The sequence below is a fragment of the Callorhinus ursinus genome, unplaced genomic scaffold (assembly GCF_003265705.2).
Source record: "Callorhinus ursinus isolate GAN/ISIS: 27379988/994484 unplaced genomic scaffold, GSC_fseal_2.0 scaffold66, whole genome shotgun sequence".
NCBI lineage: Eukaryota > Metazoa > Chordata > Mammalia > Carnivora > Otariidae > Callorhinus > Callorhinus ursinus.
The window spans coordinates 6,888,534-6,900,415 of NW_027397128.1; positions in this window are offsets into that span (position 1 = coordinate 6,888,534).

Here is an 11,882-nt window from a genome sequence, read left to right on the forward strand (position 1 = left end):
GATACCAAAACACAAGTAACCAAAGGAAAAAATGGGTATGCTGTACTTAACCAAAATTCAAAACTTCGGAGCTTCCAAGGACATATCAAGAGAGTAAAAAGATTCTCCCCCTTCATCAGTTAAAGGATCCATGGCAAGACAGTCCATGCCAGCCAGATTCCAGGAAGATAAGAAATGAAATCCTCAATATAAACAGGGACTGAAGAGCTTGAACAGGAGGATAAAGAAGTCATAGGTATAAACTGCATCTAAATTAATTTTTTTAAGATTTTATTTATTTGATAGAGAGAGACACAGCAAGAGAGGGAACACAAGCAGGGGGAGTGGGAGAGGGAGAAGCAGGCTTCCCGCGGAGCAGGGAGCCCAATGCGGGGATCCATCCCAGGACCCTGGGATCATGACTGGAGCCGAAGGCAGCCGCTTAACAACTGAGCCACCCGGGCACCCCTAAATTAATTTTCTTATAGTTTTTAAGCCTAAGACACCCAGGACTATGAAAAAGATCTCTCCAAATGCAATCAGCTTATCTACTTTATCCTTGAAGGTAATCTCACACGCCCAAATTTTAGAATGCTTGGGGAGAATATAAAACACATCTGAGACACTACTTTAGTTATGAGAATAACTGCTTAGGGAAAGCAGTGCACAGGTACCTCAGCCACACTTGTAAAAAGGCAATTCAGGGTCGCCTGGCTGGCTCAGTCGGAAGAGCACATAACTCTTGATCTCAGGGTCATGAGTTCGAGCCCCACAGTTCAGCAGGGAAACAATGTTTTCAAGCATAAAAATTTACTTGGGGAGAATCAGAAGATGATTTATTTTTTTTAAAGATTTTATTTATTTATTTGTCAGAGAGAGACAGAGAGAGAACACAAGCAGGGGGAGAGGCAAGCAGAGGGGGAAGCAGGCTCCCCGCTGAGCAAGGACCCCCCCCAATATGAGACTCCATCCAAGGACCCTAGGATCAAGACCTGAGCCGAAGGCAGTCGCTTAACCAGCTGAGCCACCCAGGCGTCACAGAGGATGATTTATTTAGACAATAAGTTGTATTTTACTCTCCCTCCTGTAAAGAGTCAAAAAATGAGAGGTATTAGACCCTCCCAGTTCTAAATCTGTGCCCACACCATGTGTCCTGAATGTTGGCTCCCTAACCCAAGGACCTCAGTGACTGTTATGTCACAAAACATAAAAAAAAGAAGTTATCAAACACATGGAAGGCAAAAATTCCCCAGTTCCTGCCATCAGATCTTGTTTGAGAGATGACAGCTCATCAAAAAGTGTTGGTATAGAAAGTGGTTCAAAGATATGAGGAAAAAATAACAAATTCAGAGGCAAAGGTAGAGCTTCTCCAGGACAATGAGGAAAGAAGGTATTAAACTTCCAGGGAGCAACAGAAAAAAAAGTGAAAAGACAACTCACAGAATGAGAGAAAATATTTGCAAATTATATATATATATATATGTTAAAGCACTAGTATATAAATTCTTACAACTTGATAATAAGACAAATAGTCCAGTTAAAACATTGACAAATGAGGGGTGCCTGGGTGGCTCAGTTGGTTAAGCCCCAACTCTTGATTTTAGCTCAGGTCATGATCTCAGGGTCATGAGATTGAGCCCCGCGTCAGGCTCTGCGCTGGCATGGAGCCTGCTTAAGAATCTCTCTCTCCCTCTGGCCCTCCCCTCCCCCACCGCTCACGTGCTCTCTTCTCTCCCTTTCTCTCTCTCAGAAAAAAAAAAAAAAAACAAAAACCTGACGAAAGAGACTTCCAATTTCCAGTCTGGAATGTAAGGAGTTTAGAAGTCACCACTCCGTCCTAACAAGTAAAAAGCTTAACAAACTGAAAAGTCAACAACTCAGGGCACCTGGGTGGCTCAATCTGTTAAGCATCTGCCTTCAGCTCAGGTCATGATCCGGGGGGCCCTGGGATTGAGCCCCGCATTGGGCTCCCTGCTGTGCTTCTCCTTTTCCCTCTGCCCTTCTCCCTTGCTTGTGCTCGCTCTCTCTTGTGCTCTCTGTGTCTCTCTCTAAAATAAATGAGTAAAATCTTCAAAAAAAAAAATCAACAACTCTTCCTAGATCTGTCAGAAAAGTAAGGTCACAAGGCAAACCACTGTTCCCAAAACTGGAGAGAAAGGCAGACACAGAGAATCATAATTCTTCAGAGAAGAAACCTCTGCAAGAACCAGTACTGGCATAGAAAAATATGAACTATAATTGATGAAATGCTGGAGGCTCAGAGTAGACAAGCCTGAGAGATAAAAAAAAAAAAAAAAACCAGGAAGACGGGGCACCTGGGTGGTGCAGTCAGTTAACCGGCGGACTCTTGGTTTTGGCTCAGGTAGTGATCTCGGGGTTGTGGGACTGAGCCCCACGTTGGGCTCCACGCTCAGCACAGAGTTGGCTTAGATTCTCTCTTCCTCTGCCCCTCCCCACCATGCTTGCTTTCTCTCTCTTTCTCTCTTTAGAATAAATAAATAAATCTTTAAAAAAAATTCAGGGAGGGTGCTTGGGTGGCTCAGTCGTTAAGCATCTGCCTTCGGCTCAGGTCATGATCCCAGGATCCTGGGATCGAGCCCCGCATCAGGCTAACTGCTCGGCGGGAAGCCTGCTTCTCCCTCTCCCACTCCTCCTGCTTGTGTTCCCTCTCTTGCTGTCTCTCTCTCTCTGTCAAATAAATAAATAAAATCTTAAAAAAAAATTCAGGGAGACCCAGTCATGGGGACCCCCATGATTTTATGAGTTTTACCTCCAGATTCTTATAAGGAAGACTAATGAGAAATCTCCTCAGGATTCCAGCAAGAGGAGAGGAAAATAATCATTCTAAAATATGCCAGACCATTCTGTTCTACCTAACAAGGCCTGCCCTCAAGAGAAACTACTTTATGGCCGCCTAACCTATTGGGGTTTTATCAGAGCATAACCAACCTGGGGGCAGGGAAATACCCAAATCCTGAGCCCTCTATCCACCCTGTATCACCTGAGGGGTAGAAGAAAAAAACTGAGAGACACAAGTTCACAGCCCAGGGGCAGAGGCTACTGAAAAATGGAGGCCTAATCATAGGACTATAAAATGCTTCCCCTCCCGCCAAACTTTACCAGTACATTACTACAGGCCTATTTACCAAAGTTCCTTTTACCTAGCACATCATGTCTGGTTTCCCCCAAAAAATTACAAGGCATACCAAAGGACAAAAAAATACAGTTTGAAGAAACAGAGCAAACATCAGAACCAGACCCAGGTGTTGGAATTATCAGACCATAAGTTTATTTATTTATTTTTTTAAAGATTTTATTTATTTATTTGACAGAGAGAGAGACAGCAAGAGAGGAAACGCAAGCAGGGGGAGTGGGAGAGGGAGAAGCAGGCTTCCCGCTGAGCAGGGAGCCCAATATGGGGCTGGACCCCAGGACCCTGGGATCAGGACCTGAGCCGAAGGCAGACCTTTAAGGACTGAGCCACCCGGGTGTCCCTCAGACCATAAATTTAAAACAATTATGATTAATATGCTAGAGGCATAACATGCAAGATAACATGCAAGAACAGATAAGAAATTTTAGCAGAGAGATGGAAATTCTAAAAAAGAATCAAAAAGAATTGCTGGCGATCAAAAACACTATTAACACAAATGAAGAATGCCTTTAACAGGCTCATTAGTAGACTGGACATGGCTGAGGAAAGAATCTCTGAGCTTGAAAATAACTCAATAGAAACCTGCAGAAATGAAAACTGAAGTGAAAAAGACTTTCTTAAGAAAAGGGGACTGATAATCTAGGAACTGTGGGTAAACAAAAAAAGTATAATATATTCATAACAGGAATACCAGGAGAAGAAAAAAAAAGGAACAGAAGAAACCTTTCTCATTCTTAATCTAATAGACAACAGTTTGCTCAAAATTATAAGAGCAAAAATGTATTCAATTATGTATGCTTGTGTGTGTGTATTGCCTGTGTGCATGTGTGTATATGCTTATCATAGGTGAAATGAAAGACAGCATTGATACAAAGGATGAGAGGGAAGAATTAAGATTATTTTGTTATTACAAGGTACGCACATTGCCTGTGAGGTGGTACAGTGTTGTTATTTTCTTATTTGAAAAGTGGACATGACGTGGATTAGTTGTAAATGTATATGGAAAACTCTAGAGCAACCACTAAAAAAAGGTAAAAAAAAAAGCAGTACAATCGATATGCTAAGAAAGGATACAAAATGGAATCATATAAAATGTTCAGTTAAAACCACAAAAGGCAAAAGAAGAGTAGAGGAAAAAATAACAAGGGTAACAAACAGAAAACACTAACAAATATGGTAAATATTATCATGTTAATGTTAATGGTCTAAATGTACCAATTAAAAGAGATTGTCAGAGTGGATCAGAAAACAAGATCCAGCTGTATGTTGTCTACCAGAAACCCACCTTAAATATAGACATATAGATTAGAAGTAAATGGATGGAGGGCGCCTGGGTGGCTCAGTTGGTTAAGCGACTGCCTTCGGCTCAGGTCATGATCCTGGAGTCCCGGGATCGAGTCCCATATCAGGCTCCTTGCTCAGCAGGGAGTCTGCTTCTCTCTCTGACCCTCTTCCCTCTCGTGCTCTCTATCTCTCATTCTCTCTCTCAAATAAATAAATAAAATCTTTAAAAAAAAAAAAAAGAAGTAAATGGATGGAGGAAAATAGGCCATGCTAACAATCAAAAGAAAGCAGGAGCAGCTAAATGAATTTCATACAGAGCAGACTTCAAAACAAGGAAAGGTATCAGGGATAAAGATGAGCATTGCATAATGATAAAAGGTCACTTCTCCGAGAAGATATAACAATCTTTAACGTGTAGGCACCTAACAAGAGAGCATCGAATTATATGAGGCAAAAACTAATAGCATTTCAGAAGAAATAGATGAGTCTAGGATCTTCACTGGAGACTTCAACACCCCTCTATCAGAAATGGACAGATGCAGCAATCAGAACATCAATAAGGATATAGTTGAACTCAATAGCACCAGCAATCAACTGGATATAATTGATATCTGTAGACTGCTTTATCCCACAACAGCAGATTACATGTCCTTTGCAAGCTTACAGGGAACATTAACCGGGACCGATCACATTCTGGGCCATAAAACACACGTTAACAATTTAAAGAACAGAATTTAAAGGAATAGGATTCATTCAATTTCTTTTGTCAGGCGGCAGTGGAATTAAACCAGAAATCAATAACAAAAAGATAATCGGAAAAATCCCAAAATATGTGAAGATTAAACACACTTCTAAATAACACATAAGTCAAAGAAGAAATCTAAGAGACATTAGGAAAATATTTTCACTAAATGAAAATGAAAACACAGCTTATTGAAATGTGTGGAGTACAGCAAAACCAGAGCTCAGAGGGGAATTTATAGCATTGAATGCATGTATTAGAAAAGAACTGGGATGCCTGAGTGGCTCAGTGGGATAAGTGTCAGCCTTCGGCTCAGGTCATAATCCCAGGGTCCTGGGATGGAGTCCTACATCAGGCTCCTTGCTCAGCGGGGAGCCTGCTTCTCCCTCTACCTGCTGCTCCCCCTGCTTGTGCTCATTCTCTCTCTCTGACAAATGGATAAAATCTTAAAAAAAAAAAAAAGAAGGGGGCACCTGACTGGCTTAGCCAGAGGAGCATGCAACTCTTGATCTCGGGGTTGTGAGTTTGAGCCCCATGTTGAGTGTACAGATTACCTAAATAAATAAATAAACTGTTGAAAAAAAAGAAAGAAAAGAAGAAAGATCTAAAATTGATAATCTGGGATGCCTGGGTGGCTCAGTCAGTTAAGCATCTGCCTTTGGCTCAGGTCACGATCCCAGGATCCTAGGATCCAGTCCCACATCGGGTTCCTTGCTCAGCGGGGAGCCTGCTTCTCCCTCTCCCTCTGCCTGCCGCTCCCCCTTGCTTGTGCTCGCTCTCCCTCTCTCTCTCTCTGATAAACAAACAAATAAATAAAATCCTTAAAAATATTTATAATAAATAAATAAAATTGATAATCTAAGTTTCCACCTTAGAAAACTAGAAAAAGAAGAGCATGTTTGATCCAAGCAGAAGAAAAGAAATACTAAGAATTAGAATAGAAATTAATAAAACTGAAAATAGGAAATCAATAGAGAAAATCAAAGAAACCAAAAGCTGGTTCTTTGAAAAGATCAATACATTGAATTATACAATTGAATTGTATACTTTAAATGGGTGCATTATGTGGTGTGTGAATTATACCTCAATAAAGCTGCTTTTAAAAACCAGATCAAAACTATGGAAACAGGGGCACCTGGCTGGCTCAGTCAGCAGAGCATGTGATTCTTGATTTGGGGGTGGTGAGCTCGAGCTTCATGTTGGCCAAAGAGATTACTAAAAACAAACAAACAAACAAAACAAAACCAAAACACCGTCCACCAAAACCACAAAAAAACAAAACAAAAACTATGGAAACAGTAAAAAAATCAGTGGTTGCCAGGGGTTAAGGAGGAGAGAGAGATGAATAGTCAGAGCAACAGAGGATTTTTAGGGCATTGAAACTATTCTTTCTAATACAGTAATGGTAGATATATGTCATTATACATCACAATCCATAGAATGTACAACACCAAGAGTGAACCCTAAAGTAAACTATGGACTTTGGATGATACCAATGTGTCTGTGTAGGCTCCTTGATTGTAACAAATATGTTGATCGTGAGGGAGGCTGGGGTGAGGGGGCAGGGGGCATATGGGAACTTTCTGTACTTTCAGGTCTATTCGATATGAACCTAAAACTCCTCTAAAAATAAAGCCCACTTAAAAGAGAAAAAAAAGTAAATCAGAGACTGTTCAAACAGAATGTGAAATAACAACAAAAATCCTGTACCTTTAAACTTTCTCTTCCATGGCTCCTTTTTAGGCCTAAGAAAACTAGGTCCATAAAAAGTACAGTTCATGTCCTCCTTCGCTATCTAGACTGAAAAGCCTACCTCCTCCTCCTCCTTAACTTGAGTAAGCTGGCCAGAGAGCCTCATCAGGACCTCTGTTGTAGGCTCCCTGTGACGTTTCAACTCCAGGCATTCCGCTTCGCTCTACCCGGACAAGTGAGCTGATAAAATTTAATCCAGGGGGCGCCTGGGTGGCTCAGTCGGTTAAGCGTCTGCCTTCAGCTTAGGTCATGATCCCAGGGTCCTGGGATGGAGCCCCATGTTGGGCTCTCTGCTCAGCAGGAGCCTGCTTCTCCCTCTCCCTGCTGCTCCCCCTGCTTGTGCTCTCTCTCTCTCTGACAAATGAATAAATAAAATCCTTAAAAATTTCAATCCAGAAGGTGATCCACACTAACTATGGAGAAATCTTTACCTTTTTACACTCTTACCATCTTCTCTGTTTCCAGCTAGCATGGCCTGGCTACCTAACCTGTCCACCATTACGCCATCTTCCTCCGAATTCAAGATCCCAGTCAAACAAACAAAAGTGTTAAAAACACTAATGGTAAATCTAACGAAAAATGCTAATGTTAAAAGCGCTATCCTGAAAAGAGAGTGCAGAGGAGACCTAATTTGTTACCAACTCAGGAAACAGAGGAAGTCACCCTCCTTCAAACTGGCCTAATTAGCACTCATTGTAGCCTGATCTCCAAGAGATTCTGACCCTGAAACAACTTGCTGCAAGCTGCTCTGACAAGAAATAACTAATTGCACACCTACCTGTGAAAAATAATTCATCTCATTATTGAACATCCATCTCGTTAACTCTCCCTTCCACTGCCTGATAATGGTGACTATGTACTGAGCTCTAAGTATGTGCCGGGCATTATACGATACACGTTATATATTTTTTCATTTAACTCTTACAACAACCATGTCAGTATCCTTAATCTATCTGATAGGTAAAGAAACTGAGCTTGGAGAAGATAAGTAATTTTCCCATGAACACACAGCTAGTAAGTCAAAGAGCCAGGATTCATTCTCTTAACTCTAAAATATTAATGAGATCTGGGCGCCTGGGTGGCTCAGTTGGTTAGGCAACTGCCTTCCGCTCAGGTCATGATCCTGGAGTCCCTGGATCGAGTCCCGCGTCGGGGTCCCTGCTCGGTGGGGAGTCTGCTTCTCCCTCTGACCTTCCCCCCTCTCATGTGCTCTCTCTCTCATTCTCTCTCTCATTCTCTCTCTCAAATAAATAAATAAAATTAAAAAAATATTAATGAGATCTTCACAATATCATTCTCATCTCTATATAGCTAATATTTCATATTTCATCGGAAAAAGACACTTCGTTACAATTCAATTTCAATCCATTTTAACTTCAAAGCATACTTCCTTCCTATTTAATCTTGCCTTCATAGATATTTTTATTGCACTTCAATCTAAGTTTCCTCATTCTTGAAGCCAAGCCAGGTCCCAAAACAGACTTCATTCTCGGTGTTTCTATTTCATGAATACCACACTACCGAACTTGTACATAACCCCCAGGGTCCTCTCCGCCTGTTTTGCTGCTTACGGCCCAGGCCTTAGCTTCTCCTCTAGGGCCTAAGATTCATATCTCTATTTTTCCATATTACATTTCTTTGCTTTTTTTTTTCTTTCTTGTTCTTTTCTAGAGAACAAGAAACTAGCCCATAGGGACTACTCACCTGGCTAGACCAGAATGACACAGATTGCCTCATGAACTGGAATTCTACCAGCCCAAGAGCTCAATATCCCAGGTCACAAATGATGAAGAGATGAAAAGGCAATAGCTCTTTTGTGATCGCTTTTCTGATGGCTGCTAGAATGACAAAAAAAAAAAAAAAGAAATATTACATCGGTAAGAGTAACCACTAAACTCTTTCGTATTATTACAGAGTAGAAATCAATGTAATAAGTCCCCAGCATGATCATAAATAATTTTTCTCCTGTTATCGACCAATACCAAATATACAGCATTAATATAAAAACAGCTCTAAGGCTCCTTGCCAGCTAACCAACTCCCCTCCTCCAACCCATTGCCAGCAATTATGCACCTCAACATCCAATTATTTCAATGTTCTTTCAATTCACAACAAATGATAGCTAGAACTGAATATGTGCCAGATTACCATCACAGCAGTTAATCTTCTTAAGGTTTTCGTAACTGGAACTCTAGGTCTCCAATTCAGTCACATTTTCACTTTACATTTTCTCTTCTCCTATGCTTCTAGCTAAATATCTTACCAAGACATAGACACAATCATATTGAATAGAGTCAGGGCAACTGAGATCAAAACCCTCACACTAAGCAGATCCTACACAGTCTTCTAAATATTGTGGGTTTCAGATGGTTCTAGAAAAGAATGGAAAAAGAGTATTCAAAAAAAAAATCAACACATTTTTAAGTCTCCAAGTTTCTAATTACAAAAAGGCCAAAATTCATCACCACCTACTAGACACATTCCTATCAAAATTGTGATCCTTAGTCAGTTTCAATTCCAATGGTGGCATTAATGACTTATCAAATATACCCCTATTTCCCATTTGTTGCAGTCAAAATATTCCAAAGCTGTCAAATTACTTCCCAGCTACCAATACCAGGTCCAAAATTTCTGTAAGATCTAAACAAAGTAACTTCAAAAAGTTTCCTTAGTATACCATCTGACTAATAAAATTTTAAACAATAATGACCCTAGTTATATTTTAGATTCAAACTAATCACATAGATTCCAATATTATCTCCTATTATACCCCTAACTGCACCCTATACTTAAGCAAAACAAACAAGCCAACAAACAAAAAACCCAAACTATCCACCAATTCCTAAACCATTCTCACTTTTGTTCTTGCTCATGCACCGAGCTTCCATCTCCTCTTCTTAATTCTGGGTGTCCCAAATTCCACTGTTTCCTTTGCAGAGCTCTTTTTTTTTTAAGATTTTATTTATTTATTTGAGAGAATGAGAGATAGCACAAGAGGGAAGAGGGTCAGAGGGAGAAGCAGACTCCCCGCTGAGCAGGGAGCCCGACGTGGGACTCGATCCCGGGACCCCAGGATCATGACCTGAGCCGAAGGCAGTCGCTTAACCAACTGAGCCACCCAGGCGCCCCTCCTTTGCAGAGCTCTTAATGGGAGGGTGCTTATTTTCCTTCACTCACCCCTTCCCATAAGTCAAGATCAGGTTAGCATCTTCTCATGTCTTCTTTACTGGATCCCCAAAGTATTATTTCACTATCTTCCCTCAACAGCCCTTCTTTCCTCAAAGTCCATACTACTCAATTTTATCACCCTTTCAATGTTAAATGTCAACTTCCAGGTCTTCCCCCTACATTTACCGAGGACTTTAATACTAACTACTTTCTTTTCACCTTTTCATCTTGAAAGCCTTCATCAGCCCCCTTGATGATCTAACATCCAAATTTCACAGCTCCTTGAGATAGTCTATTCTAAGTTCTTCATCTCAACTGTTTCAATCATTTCTTTCTGTAGTGACACCTGGAATGGTTCTACCTCTAAAACCAAACGCCAAGTCTTCTCTCAGAACTACTTGTTTTCCTACCTCTCCTATATCTTACACTCCTTAAATTTACGCTTTGACTCTTTCAAGGCCTTTAATTCATCAGCCCTTTTACCTATTCTCCAAGGCCACCATGTCCCTTTGAACTTCACTTCCTTCTCTACCTAGGAGAGATCCCAGGGACAGTGAGGCTTCGATGACAGTCACCAGCACTCTCAGTTCTCCTAACCCCTTGATTTTCCACCACACCTATTCTGCCAATCCCCCCTCCCAACAAAACAACCCAGCTATTTATATTTTCCTTTCCTGTTTACAGATAACAAAGTACTACTGAGTAAAATCCTACACTCCCGACCACCAGTTTCCCCACCACCCACCACCTCCACTGCTATTAGAATGATCTTTTAAAATATAAATTAGGCAGGACTTTGGGAATGGCAGAGTAAGGGGCTCAGCAAATCCTCTCCCCCCGACCCCAGACAACAATACAACTGTAGAAAATTGTCAAAACAACCATCCCAGGACTCTGGAAATAGACAAAAATTAAATAAATTGAGAAGTGTTCAAGAAAACCTATTGAACCTTGAGTAAGAACAGTGGGAATCTATGGTGCTTCAGCCTGAGGCTGTTCACATCCCACCCCCCTCCTTCCCAGCTCCAGTGGAGCTGATTTTACAAGGGCAGGGCAAGACAAGCCATAAAAACTAACAACTTGGCTGCTAGAGGGGAATTACTTGTTCAGGAATGAGCACAAAAAAGTCCTATGCCCAGGGGTATTGAAAACAAAAGCAAACTCCTTAGATCAGGGAAAAACACATCACAGTTACCTGAGGTCACAGTATTGGTTGGGGCAAGAAGCAACAGAACAGCAGGCCTGCCAAAAGTTTAGCCAGAGAGATCCAGAAAACAAGACAGCCATAATGGGACTTGATAAGCTCCCTCATTTCCCTGGTGATCTAGAAGGCCATGCATATGTGCAAGGCTGCACTCAAGCTCAGGGTACCGGAGAGGGTCCTAGTTATCTACATTTGCCTGGTTGAAGGTGAAAACTTGCATGGACACAGAGGACACATGAGAAAGCCTGGCAGAAAGTAAAAATCAGGTAAGACCTGTAAACTCCCTGAACTTTGAATTTGCTGCCTGACCCACACACAATTCCATCAACAAACCATGGAAGACAATACCAGCCCAAGGTGCTTCAGGACAGCCTCTAAAAAAGCATTGGCTGACCACTAAGCTATCCTGACCCCAGGTAGGACACCTAGGAAGCCAGGCTTAAAAATAAAAAGAATTTTTTAAAAACTGAAGAGAAATATCAGTGGGTTACACACTGTGCATTCTGTGAAGACAGACTCTACAGAATTAGTCCAGGCAAGCCATTAAGAAAAAAAAAAGAAAAAGAAAGAAAGAAAGAAAGAAAGAAAGAAAGAAAGAA